Source organism: Helianthus annuus, chromosome 3 (genome assembly GCF_002127325.2).
Source record: "Helianthus annuus cultivar XRQ/B chromosome 3, HanXRQr2.0-SUNRISE, whole genome shotgun sequence".
Classification (NCBI taxonomy): domain Eukaryota; kingdom Viridiplantae; phylum Streptophyta; class Magnoliopsida; order Asterales; family Asteraceae; genus Helianthus; species Helianthus annuus.
Genome location: NC_035435.2, coordinates 157,993,932 through 158,018,393, shown reverse-complemented (window position 1 = coordinate 158,018,393; position 24,462 = coordinate 157,993,932). Strand labels below are relative to the sequence as shown.

The 24,462-nt window shown below is 37.2% G+C and overlaps 1 pseudogene; it reads right to left on the bottom strand.

Moving 5' to 3' along the window:
- LOC110932307 overlaps positions 1–24,462 on the bottom strand; it is a 35,045-nt pseudogene that overhangs the window by 2,073 nt on the left and 8,510 nt on the right.

The following is a 24,462-nucleotide window of genomic DNA, read 5'->3' as shown; positions in this document are numbered from 1 at the left end:
AAAAATCCATTTTAGTTGCACCATCACTTGACACGTGTCCCACATCTTATTCATATATTATATATATAGATTGTATTTATTGGATGAATACACCATCTATAATAAACATCTCTTTCTCTCCCATTATCTTTTCTCATCTTCTTGCTATTAGGCTTGTTCATAACACGTTATCAGCACGAAGTACTCCAACTAAAACCTTAATCCACTTTATGGTTCGTAAGAGGATGCACATCTTATATACCAGAAGTTGCTGGATCATCTCAATATATGTGGCTATTTTGTAAGTACCAATAAAAGGTAATTATTATGCATCATCTTAAATGTTTTTTTTTTTTTTTTTTTTTTTTTTTTGTAAATTGATGTTTTGCGTTAGAAATCATAACAATAAATAAATAAATGATATAAACTAGATATAAGTTGATTTACATTGAACACGATAATATATAAGGGATGACCGAGCATATTAGATTATTTAGTATATATTTTTAGGTTGCTCAGAGTTACACTCTTATCACCTTGTAATTTATTGTTATTGATCTTACAATATTTTGGATTTATTTATTGTTAATAAGATAAAAGAAGACATATTTTGGATTACTTTTATTGAGTTATTTTATTTTAATTTAATTCTCTTTTCTTATCAAAAGAACTAGGTTATGTTGTTATTGGTGGATTCTTTGATTGGATTAGTGGAAATCATATCATTCTTAGTTAATCTTTTGGGTTTATAAAATATGAATTCAAATCATTCTGTTGTTATTAATTGATTATCATCTTTTATCATATTGAGAAAATAGTTTATTTGGAATTGGAGAACATTTGATTGTTGGTTTTTCTTGTCTATATGTGCAAACACATTAGCCATACGTAAATTAAAGTATGTTCAATTGGTGTCATAAAAAAGAATATTTACCTAAAATATATATACCTCATCGATATACATATCTAAATTATAGATGCTTTAAATATCAATATTGGATTTTTTCGTTACAAAATTATAAAAATCGTTTTGATTTACTTGAAGTTTTCTTTAATATAATTAAATTATTAATTTATCATAATCATTTATTTTGAAATCCATCACTAAAACTATTTTGGATTTTGCAAAACTTATGTATCACTAGATGAGATTTTTAAATCTTTACCTGTAAAAGTTATGCATCTTGATTCCCGTGTGGCTCAAATTTAATTATTATTATGGTACCTTTATTTGTGTTGTTTAAGTTTTCACTAGATAAATAGATTGAATTATGTTACTAATGTATGAAAATGGATTATAACATGCTACTTTATGAAATTTGGCCACTGCATGAAAATTGATTCTAATATGCTACTTTATGCAATTTTACTACTACATGAAAATTGTTTTTAATCTGTTTGTACTTCATTACGCTTAAAATGATATGAATTATTAAACTAACAAAACATATTCTATACCAATATGTGTTTTGTTAAACCAAAGTGAATTATTTAAAATTGTTGATTCATGAACCCAACACTATTGTAACATGTGTGTTAAGTGTACTACGTAATATAGCAATGTCTTGTAAGATATGCATGTGATTGGTTATACCATGATAGATCATGAAATATCCATTTTTTTTACTTACAAGCAAATATATATAATGTCATGTATTAGATAATCTGAGTGTATGGTATGTAATGTATTTTATATGCTATCATTCATGTATATATAGCATTCAATGAAATCATTAAACGAGGGTTATGGTTTAACAAAACTATGATGAAAGAGTATAAATATGCTCAGACATGACACATGTCATACTTTCTAAATCTCATTATCAAGTTATAAAAGGTCGTAAGATGTTGACCAATAAAGTTTATACGACTCAGTAATGTAACTTTTTCTCAAATTATATAATGAAAAAAAAGTTATTTTTTAAGGAAAAACTAGATAAAGTTTTCCATTTATCACATTTGAAGATATGCTCCTGAAGTAGTAATATCACATGAAAAGTTCAAAATGTGATTATATAATGATCATTGAAAATGTCATTATCATGGACATAATTGAGAAAATTGTAATGATGGTCATACTATTAATGAGGTCAACCATCAAAAAAATACAATGATTATGTTAATAATGAGACTAACCACCACAAGTGGCAGATAAACAAAGTGATTATATAAGAATAATATGTGGAAAGGATGGATATATATATATATATATATATATATATATATATATATATATATATATATATATGTCTTATGTCTTGTGCATAAGTGTAAGTAATACATTACAATCATAAACTAGAAGTTTATGGATTATGATATTTGATTGGCATGACCGGTTAGACCATACCGAGTCAACGATGATGTGAAATGTGTTGAAGAACTAGAAGATTCTTCATTGATAATTACCATTTAGTGTTTGCTCTCATTGGATGTTGTTAATTGCCAACTAAGGTAGGATGTAAATTCCTATATATTATGGAATTGGAATAAGGATATAAGTATCCTCTCATGATACCATTTAGTTTGTCTTTAAATTGATGCATTGCCTAAATGGTTATTAAATTCACAACTTGAAGTTTGTGTGATTTATGGTTTAGCTAATGATATAACAAGTAGATTATTCCATACTGGCATATTCATTTTGGTTATAACGGTGAATATAATTCACAAGTTATTAATAATCATTGAAGTCGTTTTTGTTGAGACAATAGCTGAATGTCTACAAATGTTTGCAAAGTCAATGATCATGAGAGCAAAATTTTATGTTTATATTTTGATACATGTGATTTTACATATAGTAACACTAGTTCACATCAAGCCAACAAGTTATAATACGTCATCCCCATTATAGTTGGTTTTTGGTCAGGAACCAAAGATGTTCCTTCTAAGATTTTGGTTGTGCGGTATATGTATTGATCCACCACTGCGCACAAAGATGGGACTTTAAAAGGTTGTTGGGAATATATGATAACGAATAGAGTCATCCATGAGATATTTATTTACGGCTCAATTAATTGATCTCCATCTTAATGGATTAACATTCCCAACATCAGGGGGAGATAAAAAGCAGTTGGAAATAGAAATGAGTTAGAATGAATTATCATTGATCCTCATACTAAACAATGTGAACCAGAAGTTCCAAGGACAACTCATTCACAAAGATTAGGAAAAATAATTACCAGACGCATTCACTGACCTGAAAAAATGACTATTAAGTAATATATGCCAACTGCTAATGCTCCAATTAAGATAATTGTCTCAGAAGGACAATATATTGGTAATGAGTCTATGGCACACCTGAAGCATGGTAGACTAATCGATTCCCATAATAAAATTCCTCGAAAATTGGAGCAAGTAATTAAGATAGTCAAGTCGAGGTTATAGAAATAAGATCTCCTGAAGAGACAGTAGACATGATGGTTCAAGATGAACCTCAGGTACCTTAAGCTAAAGAGATCTCGATAAGTTGTATCATGTCTAAGATATGTATGGAATCGAAATAAAATCGACGTCGTTATACTTTTGTATATAATATAGCGCTTGTAATGATGAAATGATGAGGATCAAGATTTAAGATCTGCCTATGAACAAATACACAGAAATAATTGGCCAAAACGAAAAGACGCAAATGAGGCAGAGTTGAATTCTCTATTGAAATGGAAAGTTTTTGGACCAGTAGTCCATACAACAAATGTTGTAAAACATATTAGAAACAAACAGGTCTTTTATGCGAATCAATAAATGAAAAGTAAATGGTATTGGCAAAATTGGTGGCACAAGGATTTCGCAAAGACCTAATATTGATTATGAGGAATCGTATTCTCCAGCGGTGGATACAATAGCTTTCCAATATTTAACTAGTCTGGTAATAATATTGAAGAGAGAATTGGCATGCGTCTTATGAATAATATTTATCACTTGATACTAAAAGTTTACATGAAAGTCTCTGGAGGATTTAAATTATCAAAATCATGTAAATAAAGTTCTCGAGAACAATATGATCGTTGTATACATATTCATATTTGAATACGACTGAACTCCTGATGAGTTACCTAAAGGTGAATTGCAACATCTTAACGATCTAATTCTTGTACACCAATAATGATACATAGAAAACTTGTACATGATGATTATGATATCTCAATAAATAGTGTACACGCATTGTACAATATGGATTTTGGAGATAAAAGCAACTAAGCAAGTATTCATGACATTTTTGCATATAATATAGATATCTATGTGTTAAATGGGCAAATTTATGTAGCAAAACTTCTGAAGAGTGAAAGCACATGCATATTTGGATAAGATGGAATGAATTCTCTCATGGATTGATAATGCCAGAAGCATTGATGTCAAAACCTCAAGAACATACTAGATGAAGTTGACAAAATATGTATGGACTAAAATAGTCGGGTCGAGTGTTGTACAACTTGAGATATTCGCCTGAAGAGGGATATAAGTTTGATTAAATTAGCCATGTTTTATCAACATCTACTTTTAAAAGTTCACTATAATCGTAGTTTACAGTGATGACGTCTAGGCATCATCGAGAGAAACTGTCGAGCTTTTAGATGGAGAATTTTTGAAAGACATTGGCACTATCTAATTATTACTCGAACCGCAGTTCAGTATATATGTAATTATATTTTATCAATTCCTCAAGTACATCTAGAAGATGATGTTGGGATATTTTAGTATGGACATAGTTAAACCTTAAAGTATGTTAAAGGTTCTTAAGTCACTTGTTATAAGAAATGCCTATTATCATCTTCTACCGAAGTAGAGATTCTCATTCTAGAAGTACCATCGTTAAATGCATATGTGCATTAATATGTTTTGCTAGCTATGTATGGTTATAACATCTTTCACTTGAGCTTATTGTCAGGATATAACCTTTGTCAAGCGAAGAGACATTGGAACAAGTTCAAAGAAATATTTCAGAGGAAGCACTAGAAGTCTCACAAGAAGATTTTACAACATTACTCAAGATAAAGGATTGCACTTCAAGGCATCAAACGACAAATCATTCTACAAAAGTTGTGAGCAACTTTCGAGGATGATGGACACACTTTACTTAAAGGATACATATTATAATGAGGGGGGAATTTATTCAAGTTGCACTCTTTTTCCCTTAACTAAGTTTTATCCCAATGGGTTTTCTTAGTAAGGTTTTTAATGAGGCAACGTACCCGATCCAGACGTATCAGGGGGAGACAATACTGTGACAACTCGACCTTTCGACCTTAGATGCTCGTTGACTTTGACCATTGACTTTAACTGTACATGTTGTAATTAGGTGATACGTGTTGTGATTATTACATGCTACTTGTATGGTGTTATAATGTGGAACTTGTTTAGAAAACTTAGATCGTTTAGCACATGAATGAACTCGACGGATCAAGTGATTCGCCAATCCCAATCCTGACGAAACACAAGCTTGATTCGTCAAACTCCAAGCTCAACGAAACAGATGGTGATTCGCTGGCCCATCTGATTCGCCAAGCCCAACATAGGCCCAACCCTTGTACGTGATTATATTAATTTAGAAGGTGCACTTAAAGCGGTTACAAAAGAAAACTCCCAAACCCTAGGGCTTATCATCTAAGCGACGGCAACCTAGTTACTTCGTAATCCTCAATTCCTCACTCTCTGTGGTTAGTGTTAATGATTACCCTACGTTTATTATTTGATCATCATGTATCGCCTGTGTGTTTGTCGTTTTCTAAATGTCCGAATATAGTAGTTAATGTAGTATTGATCATTGTGACGTGTTAGGAGTAATAATCATTGATGTCATAAGATGTCGGCTAGTGTGTATTTTGGTCCAACCACAGTGTGGGAATCTAAACAATTATCGGCACTTATATTATTCTTGCATGAAATTGTCAGTATATATATGTGGGAATCAATTGATATGATTAAGTGTGCATAAAATATGGATATGTTGCTGGTCCAATAATCTCAAGAGAAATTATATAATTGTCGGCTAATTGGTATTGATTAATATTGAATAAGAGTTGCACGTGCTTCATGGTTCAATCACAGTAACATAAAATATGTGTGTGTTATGACATTAATTCTTTTCAAGGTCATGCACTGGTTTGTTTGGGGGATAGGGGCGGCTAACCGAATTCAATTCGCTGTGGGGCTTGGCCCACTAATATTAAAAAAAACCGAAATGATGGTGGTTGTCATCATAAATCCTAGGTAGACTACAAAATAAATGATCAAGTCAGTAACTGCAATTCCTAGGAATATGTGGCGTTCAAGAGTCAATTTTGTCAAAGGAATTGTCAACCTCCGATTAGTGGGGTTGGGCGGTCAACCAAATGCAATTGGTTGTGGGTTTGGCCCAATAGGGCTAGAGAACCAAGACTTGGGTAACAAAATTTCACGTGACCGTCACATCTCATTTGACTAAAATATGGTCGGCCCTATAGCATTTGGCGGTGGTTACTTATGTCGGCCACTTGAGTCTTGTGTCATGGTTATTTAGTAAAACAGTTTTGGCTTTGACGAAATAGAAAATGTGATTCGCCAAGGATGTTAACGAAATAGAAATTTGATTAGTCAAAGGGTAGTTGACGAAACACAATGTGTTTCGTCAACCTGTGTTCGCCAAAAATCCTTGTTTCGCCAACTTGATTATTTTTGCACAGTAACATGATTTAACCTTGTTAAATGTTAACTGAGATATTTAACTGCTGCTAAGTGATGAACATGATTTTTATGATAGTGGACACATGCTAGTACTTCTGTGATTATAGTTATACGCGAACAACTTGGATATAAACTGATTATGTGTACGTGCGTATTTAGGACGTGATTAATTAACTGTGAGCACTTATTTAGCATACCGAGCAAACCAAGGTGAGTTCACACCCTTACTAAGGCATGGGATTCCCGAGGCTTGGGAATGGGTTTTAAAGGAATAAGGTTGAATAGATTCGTACTGACACTAATACTAGACTACCATACCACTGTCCTCGGTTGTGCAGGACACACACTTATGCTACTCACTGTCCTCGGTTGTGCAGGACACATACTTATGCTATTCACTGTCCTCGGTTGTGCAGGACACATACTTACAATCTACGTAGACTTATACTTACTACTATCCTCGGTTGTGAAGGATACTTATACTTACTACTATCCTCGGTTGTGAAGGATACTTATACATACTACTATCCTCGGTTGTGAAGGATACTTATACTAAATTACTATCCTCGGTTGTGAAGGATACTTATACTTATTACTATCCTCGGTTGTGAAGGATACTTATGGTTACGAATAGTCTAGTGGTTATATAACATGGGAAGCCCCCACCAATAGAACGTACTAACGGCCCAGTAGAGCCACCTGTTACATACGAACTTACTATTACGCATTTACTTTCTGTGAACTCGCTCAACTAGTTGTTGATCCTCTGTTACATGCCTTGCAGGTCGTTAGGTACATGCAGCTTGCACATGGAGGAGCTGGTCGTTGTGGGCTTGGATCGTGATTATCTTATTAAACACTTATGACGTTTCGTACTTAATTATGTTGGGTTTTGATTATACGCTTCCGCTAAACAATGTTAACTTACTTACGTTTTGAAAACACCTTTCATATGGAATTGGTTTGGTTTAATTGTTATCACTTTAACTATATACATTGTTCTATATGATTGGTGGCTTGATCCTGGTCAGTCACGCTCCCAAGCGGTGATACTCCGCACGTGGATTTTGGGGGTGTGACAGATTGGTATCAGAGCCATTGGTTATAGAGAACTTGGTTTTAATATGGGAAAACGTTTTTATTAAAACCAGACTATAACCAGAACAGTGCTCTCAACGATCCACAACGACGCTTCGCTCCACGTGCAAGACTCGACATCCTAGGTAATAAGGTTTATGTTTGTTACCTGCTTGCTAGAACTGCATAGAACTTTGCTCGTAGTATGCTTACATTACTTTGCTCACTACTTGTTATTGCTTGAGAACACTTACGTGCTTACACTCTCCTGTCATTGCACTATTCGCGAACCTTTCTCACTTATGTTGCCTTTGATGTGAAGATCAATGGCCGGACATATCAACATGACACAAGCCCAGTTGACGGCTCTCATTAACGAACGAATTGCTGCGGCACTGGCAGCCATACAAGAAGGAGGTCAACACGTTCAGTCACCTGCTTGCACCTTCAAAAATCTCAAGGATTGTCAACCTAGTACCTTCAGTGGAACTGAGGGGGTTGAAGGTCTCCTTCATTGGTTCGAGAGACTCGAAACTGACTTCGAGGTGCATGATTGCCCTGAGTCACGTAGGGTAAAGTTTGCTACTAGAACACTCGAAGGTGCTGCATTAACCTGGTGGAAAGCACAGGTTCAGATGTTAGGGCTAGCAGCTGCTAATGCCACCCCCTGGAACGAGTTCAAGGACTTAATTAAGGAAGAGTTTTGCAGTCGAGAGGACATCCACAAACTTGAGGTAGAGTTCCTCAACCTACAGATGGTGGGGTCTGAAATTGAAGTTTATACGAGGAGATCAAACGAGTTAGCCACATTTTGTCCTACTATGGTAGACCCTCCCACCAAACGCATCGAACTGTATCTCAAGGGTCTGGTGCCCGAAATTCAGAATCATATGACCACAGCTAACCTTGGCACTATCCAGCAAGCCACTCGATTGGCTCATCGTCTCACAGACCAGGCTGTAGAACAGAACAAACTACCGAAACGAGCTAAGACTGATACTGCATGTGCTTCTAGAGATAACAAACGCAAGTGGGATGAAAACCTGAGCACGGGATTAATTTTGGTCCAGCCTCTGACGCAGCAGCAAGAGATAGATGACTACCAGAGCCCCAAACAGCAGTTTTCTAGTAGTCATGGGCAGAAAAGATATCGAGGAATTCACCCATGGTGCAACAAATGTAACAGACACCACGGTGGCCAGTGCAACAGGGGTCGTTGCCAGCGGTGTCTCAAGATTGGTCATGAAGCTAAGGATTGTCGAAACTCACGTCCTGTAACTCAAGAACAACAACGACCGCCTCAATCTTCACAGAATCAACAGCAACAACAAAGTTTTAAAGGATGTTTTCAGTGTGATGCTAAAGATCACTACAAGAGGCATTGTCCGCATATGAACCAGGACCAGACTCAGAACCACGACCATGGAAACAGGGACGACAATGGTGATAGCGTTGCGGAAAACAGAGGAAACAATGACGCCGGAACCGCGCGTACGTGATTGGTCAGGGTGACGCAAGGAACGATCTTATCATAATAATGGGTAAGTTTCTTCTTGTCGACTTCTATGTTACTATATTGTCTGATTCGGGTGTGAATACCAATTATATGTCTTTGAAAGTTAGTCGAATGTTAAAACGTACACCAACTCCCTTGAACACCAAACCTGTCGTAGTGTTAGCTTATGGTACAAGCCTAGAGGCCACACATAGTTCAGGGTTGTAATATTATCCTCGCTGGGTAGACGTTCCCTATCGACTTCATTCCTATAGTTCTGGACAGCACCTACACCTCGCGCACCGTATCGCTTAGCTCCATCCGAATTGGAAGAACTATCGACGCAGCTACAAGAACTCTTGGATAAGGGATTTATCCGACCTATCTTTCGCCTTGGGGAGCTCCAGTACTATTCGTGAAAAAGAAGGATGGCGCTTTCAGAATGTGCATTGATTATCGCGAACTGAACAAGGTCACGGTGAAGAACCGCTATCCTCTTCCTCGCATTGACGACTTATTCGACCAGTTGCAAGGGTTGAGTTACTACTCTAAGATTGATCTAAGGTCAGGTTACCATCAGCTGAGAGTCCGGGATGAGGACGTCTCCAAGACAGCATTCAGAACTCGCTACGGCCATTACGAGTTTCTGGTCATGCCATTCGGGCTTACGAACGCGCCTGCAGTCTTCATGGATCTTATGAACAGGGTGTGCAAACCTTATCTTGACAAGTTTGTCATTGTCTTCATCGACGACATTCTGATCTACTCCAAGAGTCAGGAGGAACACGAGCAGCACTTACGTCTTATCTTGGAACTTCTTCGAAAGGAGCAACTGTACGCAAAGTTTTCAAAATGCGACTTCTGGCTTCGTGAAGTCCACTCCTTAGGCCATGTGGTGAACAGGGATGGGATTCATGTCGATCCATCCAAGGTAGATTCGATCAGGAACTGGCCTGCACCGCGTACACCAACAGAAATACGCCAATTCTTGGGTTTGGCGGGGTATTACAGGCGATTCATCAAAGACTTCTCCAAGATCGCACAGTCGCTTACTATGTTGACACAGAAAGGTGTTACCTATCGTTGGGGTAATACACAAGAAACGGCTTTTCAGTACCTGAAGGACAGACTATGCAGCGCACCTATCCTCTCATTGCCAGAGGGCACGGATGATTTTGTGGTCTATTGCGACGCATCGATACAGGGGTTTGGTTGTGTATTGATGCAACGGGATAAAGTTATCGCCTACGCTTCGCGGCAACTCAAGATACATGAACGAAATTACACGACGCACGATTTAGAGCTGGGAGCTGTTGTTTTCGCGTTTAAGATATGGCGACACTACCTGTACGGTCCCAGGTGCACAATTTACACCGATCACAGGAGTCTCGAGCATATTCTTAAGCAAAAGGATTTGAATATGCGTCAACGGAGATGGGTTGAACTACTGAACGACTACGAATGCGCCATCAAGTATCATCCAGGCAAGGTCAATGTTGTGGCCGATGCCCTCAGTCGAAAGGACACCCTACCTAAGCGCGTGCGAGCGCTACAGCTTACTATTCAGTCCAGTCTTCCTGCACAGATACGAGCTGCTCAGATAGAAGCATTGAAACCCGAAAACGTCAAGGCTGAAGCTTTACGCGGCTCAAGGCAACGTATGGAACAAAAGGAAGACGGCGCCTACTATGTAACGGGGCGTATTTGGGTCCCACTCCATGGCGGTTTACGAGAACTTGTGATGGATGAAGCACACAAGTCTCGCTACTCGGTACATCCAGGGTCGGATAAAATGTACCACGATCTCAAAACTACATATTGGTGGCCTGGTATGAAGGCCCACATCGCCACCTATGTTGGCAAGTGCTTGACCTGTGCGAGAGTCAAGGTTGAATATCAGAAACCCGCAGGTCTACTGCAACAACCCAGGATACCACAGTGGAAATGGGAAGAAATTTCCATGGATTTCGTTACGGGCTTACCTAGATCCCAGCGTGGGAATGATACCATATAGGTAATCGTGGATCGACTCACCAAGTCTGCACACTTCCTGGCTATAAAGGAAACGGATAAGTTCTCCACTCTTGCAGACATCTACCTTAAAGAAGTTGTTTCGAGGCACGGGGTACCCACCTCCATTATTTCGGATCGAGATGCACGATTCACGTCAGAGCTATGGCAAGCGATGCATAAATCTTTCGGCTCACGGTTAGACATGAGCACAGCGTATCACCCTCAGACGGATGGGCAGTCTGAGCGAACGATCCAAACTCTAGAAGACGTGCTTCGAGCATGTGTTATTGATTTCGGCAACGGCTGGGAAAAGCACCTCCCTTTGGTGGAGTTCTCATACAATAACAGTTATCACACCAGCATACAAGCCGCTCCATTCGAGGCATTGTACGGGCGTAAATGTCGGTCACCTCTCTGTTGGGCAGAGGTGGGGGATAGTCAGATTACGGGTCCAGAGATTGTAGTGGACGCCACAGAAAAGATTGCACAGATACGACAAAGCATGGCGGCAGCACGAGACCGTCAGAAAGCCTACGCGGATAAGCGTAAAAAGCCATTGGAATTTCAGGTCGGGGACCGGGTATTACTTAAAGTCTCACCCTGGAAGGGTGTGGTACGTTTTGGCAAACGGGGCAAACTAAATCCGCGATATGTCGGACCATTCGAAATTATAGAAAGAATAGGCCCAGTAGCCTACCGATTGAACCTACCAGCCGAACTCGGTGCAGTTCACAATGTATTCCACGTGTCGAATCTGAAGAAGTGCCTATCAGATGAGACCCTTATCATTCCTTTCAAGGAACTTACTATCGACGAGCGGTTGCAGTTCGTCGAGGAACCTGTTGAAATTACGGACCGGGATGTGAAGGTCCTCAAACACAAGAGAATCCCTCTTGTACGAGTTCGTTGGAACTCCCGACGTGGCCCAGAGTACACCTGGGAACGCGAAGACCAAATGAAAGAAAAGTATCCCCAGTTATTCGGAACCAATACAACCACTGCTGAGGCTGAAGCTACTACCACGGAATTTCGGGACGAAATTCCAGATCAACGGGGGGAGGATGTGACACCCCAGGAAAACCAGTGAGCGATGCAACCTAATCTAGCTTCCTCAGTAGGTACGTACCAAATTTCGGGACGAAATTTCTTTCAAGTTGGGGATAATGTGACAACTCGACCTTTCGACCTTAGATGCTCGTTGACTTTGACCATTGACTTTAACTGTACATGTTGTAATTAGGTGATACGTGTTGTGATTATTACATGCTACTTGTATGGTGTTATAATGTGGAACTTGTTTAGAAAACTTAGATCGTTTAGCACATGAATGAACTCGACGGATCAAGTGATTCGCCAATCCCAATCCCGACGAAACACAAGCTTGATTCGTCAAACTCCAAGCTCAACGAAACAGATGGTGATTCGCTGGCCCATCTGATTCGCCAAGCCCAACATAGGCCCAACCCTTGTACGTGATTATATTAATTTAGAAGGTGCACTTAAAGCGGTTACAAAAGAAAACTCCCAAACCCTAGGGCTTATCATCTAAGCGACGGCAACCTAGTTACTTCGTAATCCTCAATTCCTCACTCTCTGTGGTTAGTGTTAATGATTACCCTACGTTTATTATTTGATCATCATGTATCGCCTGTGTGTTTGTCGTTTTCTAAATGTCCGAATATAGTAGTTAATGTAGTATTGATCATTGTGACGTGTTAGGAGTAATAATCATTGATGTCATAAGATGTCGGCTAGTGTGTATTTTGGTCCAACCACAGTGTGGGAATCTAAACAATTATCGGCACTTATATTATTCTTGCATGAAATTGTCAGTATATATATGTGGGAATCAATTGATATGATTAAGTGTGCATAAAATATGGATATGTTGTTGGTCCAATAATCTCAAGAGAAATTATATAATTGTCGGCTAATTGGTATTGATTAATATTGAATAAGAGTTGCACGTGCTTCATGGTTCAATCACAGTAACATAAAATATGTGTGTGTTATGACATTAATTCTTTTCAAGGTCATGCACTGGTTTGTTTGGGGGATAGGGGCGGCTAACCGAATTTAATTCGCTGTGGGGCTTGGCCCACTAATATTAAAAAAAAAAACCGAAATGATGGTGGTTGTCATCATAAATCCTAGGTAAACTACAAAATAAATGATCAAGTCAGTAACTGCAATTCCTAGGAATATGTGGCGTTCAAGAGTCAATTTTGTCAAAGGAATTGTCAACCTCCGATTAGTGGGGTTGGGCGGTCAACCAAATGCAATTGGTTGTGGGTTTGGCCCAATAGGGCTAGAGAACCAAGACTTGGGTAACAAAATTTCACGTGACCGTCACATCTCATTTGACTAAAATATGGTCAGCCCTATAGCATTTGGTGGTGGTTACTTATGTCGGCCACTTGAGTCTTGTGTCATGGTTATTTAGTAAAACAGTTTTGGCTTTGACGAAATAGAAAATGTGATTCGCCAAGGATGTTAACGAAATAGAAATTTGATTAGTCAAAGGGTAGTTGACGAAACACAATGTGTTTCGTCAACCTGTGTTCGCCAAAAATCCTTGTTTCGCCAACTTGATTATTTTTGCACAGTAACATGATTTAACCTTGTTAAATGTTAACTGAGATATTTAACTGCTGCTAAGTGATGAACATGATTTTTATGATAGTGGACACATGCTAGTACTTCTGTGATTATAGTTATACGCGAACAACTTGGATATAAACTGATTATGTGTACGTGCGTATTTAGGACGTGATTAATTAACTGTGAGCACTTATTTAGCATACCGAGCAAACCAAGGTGAGTTCACACCCTTACTAAGGCATGGGATTCCCGGGGCTTGGGAATGGGTTTTAAAGGAATAAGGTTGAATAGATTCGTACTGACACTAATACTAGACTACCATACCACTGTCCTCGGTTGTGCAGGACACACACTTATGCTACTCACTGTCCTCGGTTGTGCAGGACACATACTTATGCTATTCACTGTCCTCGGTTGTGCAGGACACATACTTACAATCTACGTAGACTTATACTTACTACTATCCTCGGTTGTGAAGGATACTTATACTTACTACTATCCTCGGTTGTGAAGGATACTTATACATACTACTATCCTCGGTTGTGAAGGATACTTATACTAAATTACTATCCTCGGATGTGAAGGATACTTATACTTATTACTATCCTCGGTTGTGAAGGATACTTATGGTTACGAATAGTCTAGTGGTTATATAACATGGGAAGCCCCCACCAATAGAACGTACTAACGGCCCAGTAGAGCCACCTGTTACATACGAACTTACTATTACGCATTTACTTTCTGTGAACTCGCTCAACTAGTTGTTGATCCTCTGTTACATGCCTTGCAGGTCGTTAGGTACATGCAGCTTGCACATGGAGGAGCTGGTCGTTGTGGGCTTGGATCGTGATTATCTTATTAAACACTTATGACGTTTCGTACTTAATTATGTTGGGTTTTGATTATACGCTTCCGCTAAACAATGTTAACTTACTTACGTTTTGAAAACACCTTTCATATGGAATTGGTTTGGTTTAATTGTTATCACTTTAACTATATACATTGTTCTATATGATTGGTGGCTTGATCCTGGTCAGTCACGCTCCCAAGCGGTGATACTCCGCACGTGGATTTTGGGGGTGTGACAAATACGCACTGCACTCTTTTTCCCTTAGCTGAGGTTTTATCCCACTGGGTTTTCCTAGCAAGGTTTTTTAACGAGGCAGCATCTCCAAGCATATAAAGTTGATAACCAAGGGGGAGTATTATAAATATATTGATATTGTGGTTATCAACGCCTAAAATAGAATAGGCTTATTCTCCAAGTTTCTTTACCCTATATATATTCCATTGTATTTATTGGATGAATACACCATCTATAATAAACATCTCTTTCTCTCCCATTATCTTTTCTCATTTTCTTGCTAGTAGGCTTGTTCATAACACACTTATCAATTGTATAGTTTACATTATTTAATCCGTGTATCACATGGGCCCTTAACCCAATTGTATAGTTTACATTATTTAATCCGTGTCACATGGGCCCTTAACCCAGTATGATAGTACATTAGAAACCTAATACGTAAAATATAACCCTAAAATGAGAGTAACTTAATTTTTCAAACACTAATTACACTTTAATCACATCATCTTAATTATACTTTAATCTATCGTCTGTAACCAAATTCTAGTTAATTATTAGATGGGTTACTCTTTATCCCCCTTATATAAAACCAACTATTCCCACGATTTATAAACAACCTTAACCTTTTCATATGATAATATTTAAAAAAAAAAATCTTACATCATAAAACCGAGCATTTTATTCTCTTCATATGAGTATAGTATGGTTATAGTTTTTAATATAAAAAATTGATATGTTATGTGATTAACAGTATCTAGGGGTGAGCAATAACCGAATCTTTAACCGAAAACCGAATTAACCAAAAATTTGTTATCGTTTTTTTTTTACCCTCATTTAACCAAAATTAACCAAATCAAATCGTTCATATTTTCATATATTTCTATCTTTTATACCTCCAGTTTATGTATTTCATATCTTATGCCTCTAGTTCATTTATTCATACTCCATTTCATATATTTACACATCCATTTCATGTAGCCTTAGTTTTATGTGTTTCTAAGTAAAAGTTTTAGCAAAGGTTTGGTTTTGGCTATTAACCAAAATTAAATGAACACAATCAAAAACCATTAATCTAAACGAATAAACCGAACTGATTAACAAAAAACGAAGCAAGCTCCGCTTCGGTTAAGGATGATAACCGAACTGACCGAGCGCTGCGCACCCTGGTAATGTATTTGTTTCCCGTCGCAACGCGCTGTCACCCTTCTAATGTATATATACACATATGCGTTACAGTGAGCTCATTAGAGAACCACAAAAAAGTGGGGAGCGAGGAACCATTGTTAAAACATGCAAGAAACTTGTAAAAAACTCATGTTTATCTAATCTTGTTTGTATATAATACATGTAGAAGCCGTTTAAATAAAAAATAGTAAAAAAGTAGAAAACATAATTACAAAAATTAATTTTATTTATTTGAACGGCTTATACATGTGTTTTGTAACAACCCGACTTTTTGAAGTCAAAGTCAAAGTCAAAGGAAGAAAAGATTGCTAATTCGATTTGTCATTCCTTGCTTAATTATTACTTGTACTCCCTGACCCGATAAACGATGTATGTTAGTTACGCTATATTTGTTTACGTTTTGTGATTTATGAAGTAACAATATGATAAACGCTATTAAACGCTAATTTACTTAACGCTATCTCATCGCTAACGCATTGATCGGAGTGTCGCGCTCCGGTCAAAGATAATATGTAGATGCCCAAATTACCCTTAACAAATAGTTAGTGGTAGCAAGGGGTCGAACCACGAAGAGTATGTGGTTTGCGAATAGATTCGATTGAATTATCAAAAAGTGTCACAAATTATGAAGCTTGCTATGATATTCTTGTATTTTTGTTTTGTTGAAAGATGTGAATTTAAACTTAGTGAATTGGTTTAATTAAATAAAGCCTAATGATTAATAATTGCAAGAAAACTTGATTACTAAACAATAATAATAAAAAGGGTTCACACCCGGTTTCGGTAATTGCCAACCTAGGGTTTCTACAAGTTTTTAGATACAACTCAATTGCATACGATTAACGGATTTAGTGTACCGTGACTTAGGTGCCAATAACTATCAACGTTTCGAAAAACGGACAAGAATGCACTTTGTAATCAACACAAGTAAAACCTAACCACGACAATGCATAACTACACAACCATTTCGTAAAGTCATAACTTTTAACATCGTTCGACAATTTACGAATACGAAACAAATGTAAACTATTGTCAAAGGTTTCAAAAATCAAACACAATTTGTCACAAAGTTGAAGCAAGAAACAATTCAAAACCCTAAGTTAAACAACTACCTATACCGGGGTGAAACCAAGGTGATTAGCCGCTCATGGTTGAAGAAGCTTGAACACCGGATGATTGGAACTTGTCTTGAATCATCTTGAAGCTTAAATGATGGGGAAGTGATGGATGTTGAAGGTTTTGGTGAAGGATGATGGTGGAAATAATGATGGTGGAAGGATTAGGGTTTTGGTGAATGATGATGATTGTGAATGATGGTGATGATCTCCAATTCTTGATGTTAGATATCAATTAGTAGTCAAGATGATATTCAATTATGGCTCCAAGAATTATCTTCAACTCAAAATAATGTATAACTGTCGAATTTTTGGCTCAAGAACCGTTTAAACTCGTTAAAAGATCAAGAAAACACAAGTTTCGCGATTGAACAAACGGGAGCCCGTCGCCGACGACCCAGACCCCGTTGGCGGCGCCCTCTAGATTTGCTGATTTCTGCGACGGCTTGTTTGAATGGTTACGGGCAAAGTTGGCTGACGGGAGTTTCTAGAGCCCGTCCCGGACGGCCTAGAGCCCGTTGGCGATGGCCTCTCCAGCTTCAAATCTCCAATTTTCCATTTTGCACTCCCATTTGATCCGTAACGCGTCCCGGTTGTCCGTTTTTCATCCCGATGGCTCGTAAAGCTCCCGAAAAGCACCTTAAACTTCGTTAAACCTGCAAAACACAAATCTAATTAAAAGTAGGTTTTTCAAGATTAAAAGTCGAGTAAAAACCCAAACTTAAACATATACAAGCACCGTTATTCGACCACGTATCACGCATCGCAACTTGAATCGCAGTTCTGGATATTGTTTTACGTGTGTGTGAAATTATGTGTTACTTGTGCGTGTTTAATTATGTTAAAGGTGTTAATCGCAAATGCAATCGCAACTCTATCGCAACGCAATCTCATCGCGAACTGGAAACGCGAGATTACTTAGGTTGTTGTATGTTAGTTATGTTATTTGTGTAACTATTATTCAAAACTATCGCATCGCTTATTCGACACTCGCTTAAATGCATCGCAACGCTCAACGCACGAAAATTAAGTCGGAAAACCAACTCATTCAAGCCATCCGATCGAAAGGCCCTCCGATCGAATCACTCCCACCGCATTCCTCCTCCTTCCCCTATAAATACTCACCTGTCACGTCACTGTTTACGTGATGTGACAGCTCTCCTCCGACCCACGCACTCTCGGGCTACTTTTCTTTCGATTCCTCGCGATTCTTGTGAGTTTTCATTTCAAATTTTGTACTTCCTTGATCTACACACACTTTCTCATCATCCTCACCAACAAATCTCAACTTTTAACCATGAAATCACCTGATTTCGGGCTGTTCAATGATGACGTCATCACGGGTTTGTATGAACTTCAGAGAATGACTTCATTCCAGGAAGAACGGTCCAAATCTAACAGATTTCTACAATGTTTAAACACTGATTTCACCTAAATCTAAACATAGTTCAAGTGTTTCAAACTTTTCTTCAATATTCTTAACTTTTTACTCAAAACCGATAGAATCTGAGCTCGTCGGGCCTTCTACTCATTCTCTAGTGAAGTGCTGGTTTGAGAACTGATTACTATCGGAGAGACAACCGATTCACGGGTTGAACATGAAACACCGTCATGAACAGCTGGTTTGGATCGAACAGGGTGATTCCCGTCTGACCGGATGAGTTGGACCTGACGGGGTTTCCGTTGTTTGACACGTTGTCATACCGTCACGGTTCAATCGCAAAACTTTCTAAACTTAACTGATTTTACAAGTTCTCAAATGAACAGGTTACCGAACGAATCGTTGTCTGATCGGATCACCATCTGATCGAACGACGATCCGATCAGGTGACTTGTGGATTTCAACTCTTAAACATTTTACAAACTTCGAAGAAAATCAGTGCCAAACGAATAGTCATCCGATCGGACGACCATCCGATCGAATGACTATCCTACCAGGAAACTTAAATCTTTGAAAGCTCCATTTAAACGAACCACTATCCGATCGAATGGCCATCTGTACGGATGACCATCCGACTGGATGGCTGGACAAATAGAGATACTTCTCATTTTTTAAAATGCTACAACGAAAACTTCAAAGTTAAATCAATACAGAAACACATCCATCCCAAACGGACGACCCTCCGACCGAATGGTCATCCGTCCGACCATCCTCCGGACGGTCATCCGATCGGATCACTATCCGTCCATCATCTCACTGACACGTCGTTTAACGCGTTGTTCATCGCTTATACTATCGTTCTGTAATCAGGCTAATCTCCCCAGCGCTCCCTTCAATCCAAGCTTGTGTTATTTATTTAACACGAACTGTGAGTATACTCGAACCCTGTTTGCTTTACGCACTTTTGGGTGTTACATACGTTACCTATTTCAAATCACATTCGACACACAACGCAAACACTTTTATACGCTAACCAACTCTGCATGTTATACGTGTTATTCGATGAATGCTTGTATGTTATGTTTACACAGTGATTGTTGCCTGACACCTTAGCAACGATAGTACTATAGTTTGGACTCAGCACCTGTCGTGGACAGGGGTTGTTAAGGGTATTACTTCACGTGTCACGGTGGTGATATGTGTTACGCATTCTACAACTCGCAGTCATGTCTGTGCATATTTCATTGTCGATAATCTGCTAGCTTCAATTTTCAACATGTTACATGCTGGTTATGCGTAAATCGCTTTCGCTACTATTATGCTATTAAACTTGTATACTCACCTTTACACTATGTGTATTGACTTTTATTTTAACGTATTTGACAGGTGTTTAGGATGCTTATGCTATGCTTGCCGTTCTGGAATCAAGTTAGGAGGTCTAGAAACGTCACATTAAATTCTGAGTTGTCGAAACAATTTAATTGTCTTTGAGATACTATGTCAGTATTAACTATTTTGCTGAGTATGTTATGGTATGGGACGTAACTTTAAATATTTGGTAATATTAGTTGTTATGGATTTCTCCTGGACAATCTGTTTTGCTCAGTGCCGCGCCCCGATGTTTCCGCCATCGGTTGGGGTGTGACATGTTTATATGTAAAAGCTCTGAAAAAATCAAAATTTTTCCATATAAAATGAATATTTTATGAGTTTTTTTTATGTAAAACTATTGGTCCCCGTTTCCCATTTTTATGGTTCCCTAATTAAGGATCCTGTACATTAATCCAGAAGTGTGAGAAGTGTATTATAACACTATATATAACACTATATAACTCCATATAAACACCGTATAACACTATGTAACACCATATAACACCATATAACACCATATAACACTATGTAACACTATATAACAAATATAACACTATACATCTATCATAGACATGCTATTTGACAAAATATAGTGTTATATTTGTTATATAGTGTTATATAGTGTTACATAGTGTTATATGGTGTTATATGGTGTTACATAGTGTTATACGGTGTTTATATGGTGTTATATAGTGTTATATATAATGTTATAATATACTTCTCACACTTCTAGATTAATGTACCGGATCCTAAATCCCCTAATTATCATATATAATAAAGCTCATTTGCTTATTAGAAATGGCTTTGTTTACATTTAAAATGAATTGAAAGTGTATAATGTTAATCAAGAATATAGTAGAATCCGATTGGTTATAATAATGTCCGATGTACTACCTAATAAATGATTACAAATTTTGATACATGTTACCATCATATTTCACAGGGCTGGCATATCGTGTATACACGTACACGATAAGACACGATACACAAAATACCATACACGAACACAACACGATAACATATCGTGTCCTTTTTTTCAAACACGAACACGAACACGACACGATATACACGAAAATTACCTGTTAATACATGTTAACACGACTGTTTGACTGTTATACACTAAAATTACCTGTTAATGCATGTTAACGCGAACAAAAACACGAACACGACATGCTATCTGAGAGTTACAGAGGAAGTTTAGGGTTTTATTTTTCTTTTGAATTGAATGAGGATTGAAAATAGAAAGGAATTAAGGAACCCGCACGCATATGGCTGATGAGTTTTATTTAATTTAATTTCTTATCGTGTACTAACGGGTATTAACAGGTAAACGGGTATTTTACCTGTTTATACACGAAAATTAACAGGTAATCTCGTGTCTACCTGTTTGATACACGATACCTGTTAAGGTCATACACGATACCTGTTAACTTCGTGTAGGTTCGTATCATGTATTCGTATATTCGTGTAAAATTGTGAGTCCTAATATTTCACCTCACAAACTTTTTCCCTCCCAAATTCATATTTAGGAAATATATACTTTTATACCTTATAATATCCTTCCTAGTTATGGATACGATAATTTAAGTCTATTATTCTAAAGTTGTTTTTGTTTAACCAAATGTAATAATTTTATATTACTATTCAATTTAGATTAACACTAAATATCGTTGAACTATTAACTTTTTTTTTTTGAAGGGATATGGTAATTTAATTCTATTTTCTGAAAGTTGTTTTTTATGTAATCAAAGATAATGCTTTTATATTTTATTTTTTTTGAACGGTCAACAAACTCAATCCCGAGCACTCTCGGGGCACCCACTGGACAAACGAAGTACTCCGAGAGTAACCCGAGTCCACCACCAATTCCGGGGAAAACCCGGTAACCCACCCGCCCGTAGGCACGACGGTGAAATTACCGGTAAAACCCGTTTGGCTCAAGGATCCAACCCAGGTTTCCCTGGGTCTCCTATCATTGCCCACCAGTGCCTCACTCTGCACCAAGTGGGAGTCGAACCTGCATCTCTCAAGAGAAATACAAGCCCTCCACCACTTGATCTAGAGATCATTGGCCATAATGCTTTTATATTGCTATTTAATTTATATTAACATTTAATATCTTTCAACTATTAACTATTTTTTGAAAAGTAATAATTATATGGATTTTCTAAACTTAATTTATTAATTTGCATCAAAGGTTTTAATATTTTTTATATAGTTACAACTAAATTTTTTTTATATTAAATATCAAATTCAAATTAAAACCTATGAATATCAATAAGAACTAAATGCCTGATTATTTAAACTAAGGTGATCCTTAACATTAACCTATGTCCAGTGGCGGACCTAGGATTATTTTTTACTGGGGTCCATTTTTTGTCGAAGAATTTTTCACAACCAAATATTAAAATTTTTCGGGTCGGTAATCGTAGTCGGGTCAGGGCTAAAAAATAATATAGAAGCATTTAGTAGACATGAAACCACTACTTTATTAAAAAACTAAAAAACAAGACTTGTAAGACTTGAACCTGGGATCTATGTGTTGGAATACAAGAGGATTTACCACCACACCATCTTTGCTTTTAATACTATGGGGTTCAACTAATTTATTTTATGGGGTCCTTGATAAAATTAACATACCGGTTCTACTATTTTTAAAAAAAACACTGGGGTCCGTGGACCGCGATCCGGACCATGTGGGTCCGCCCCTGCCTATGTCTGATTTCTCAGTTAAGATTATATAAAATATATATATTTTACCTTTAAGGTAAAGAATAAAGGGTGAGAATCAAATACGAAGTTTATTTTGGCTAAAAAGGATAGGAAACAATAGAATTATGACATGTGGCAAAATTTAAAATAAAGAGAAATGGTATTTTAGTCAATCCAATCTTTTCTTCTTTCTTTTTCTCCCCAGTAACTTCAAAACCCACCATCTTCAACCTTTTCTTCACTTACTATCTCAATAATCACCACATTATAGTGCGATATCGTCATCAATCAATAATTCAAACACCCGATCAACGTGTTCTTCAGCTTGTTTTAAAGAAAACCCAGTTTAATTTCATTCAAATCTCGTTTTTTCCCGTGATTTTGAAGATAATCACTTGACCCGTTCGATTCGGTCGCTGTTAAGTATTTCTATCATTCAAATTTCGTCAATCGTTGAAAAAATCAGCTTCGATCCATGTAAGAAATTCTTTAATTTCATGTTTACGATCTGGGTTTTTGATTCAGTCATTGCGTTTTACGATCTTGGCGGGGGTCCGGGGGCAGCGCCCCTGGTAGCAGGGTCTAAGGAGCGGCAGCCCCTGGCGGGGTCCAAGGGGCAGAGCCCCTAGCATCAGAAAATTTAATTTTCTGTAAATTGTCTCTGGAAAGCTGCATACGTAGACAATTTTTGATCTTCTACTTCCAGGTTCAGACAATTCACAGACAAAACTATTGTCCTGGTTCAATGCGTTTTAGAGAGAACACTTTCTTTGGTGTTTTCTGGTCATTGCGTTTTAAAACTAAGACATTTTTATGTGTTTTCTAGTCATTGCGTTTTAGAAAAACACATTTTTGAAGTGTTTTTAGTCATTGCGTTTTAGAGAAAACACATTTTTAGGTGTTTTCAGTCCATTGCGTTTTAGAGAGAACACTTTATTTTGTGTTTTTAGGCCATTGCGTCTTATAAATAAGACATTTTTATGTGTTTTTTTGGCTATTGCGTTTTAGAAAAACACATTTTATGTGTTTTCTGGCCATTGCGTTTTAGGTGTTTTCAGTCCATTGTGTTTTAGAAAAAAGACGTTTTTAAGTGTTTTCTGGCCATTGCATTTTAGAAATAAGACATTTCTTTGTGTTTTTTGTGCATTGCGTTTTAGGTAAAACACATTTTTATGTGTTTTCAGTCCATTGCGTTTTAGAAAGTACACTTTCTTTTGTGTTTTTAGACTATTGCATTTTAGAATTAAACATTTCTTTGTGTTTTCTGGCCATTGCGTTTTACAAAAAAAAAAGACATTTCTTTGTGTTTTTGGTGCATTGCGTTCTAGAAAAATGTCATTTTTTAGGTTTTTTTTTCTATTGCGTTTTACGCAACTGGGTTTTTTCCATTGCGTTTTACGCAACTGGGTTTTCAAAATTTTTTTTCAAAAATATAGCAATAGTATACTCGTTTTAAAGATAAAAAATGCTCGTTTTTTGGTGCAATTTTTATAAAAAAAATAATGTCGTATGACAGAGTTATTAACGTTTAAAAAATGAGGGGGAATTGGAGGAGAGAGAAACTATTGCCTGGATTGACTAGAATGCCCCTAACAAACCCACGCGCCACCAATTTTTCCTTCAATTTCACTTATTTAATCTTAGCCCTTGATTAAATAAATAGATGATCAAGATTACTTCCTAGGCTTCTTACCCAAATAAACTTCCTATTATATCCTAACCCAAAGAATAAAACAATTAAACAAAAATTATTGAATCATCCCTCATCTGCTTCATTCTCTTCCTCCTC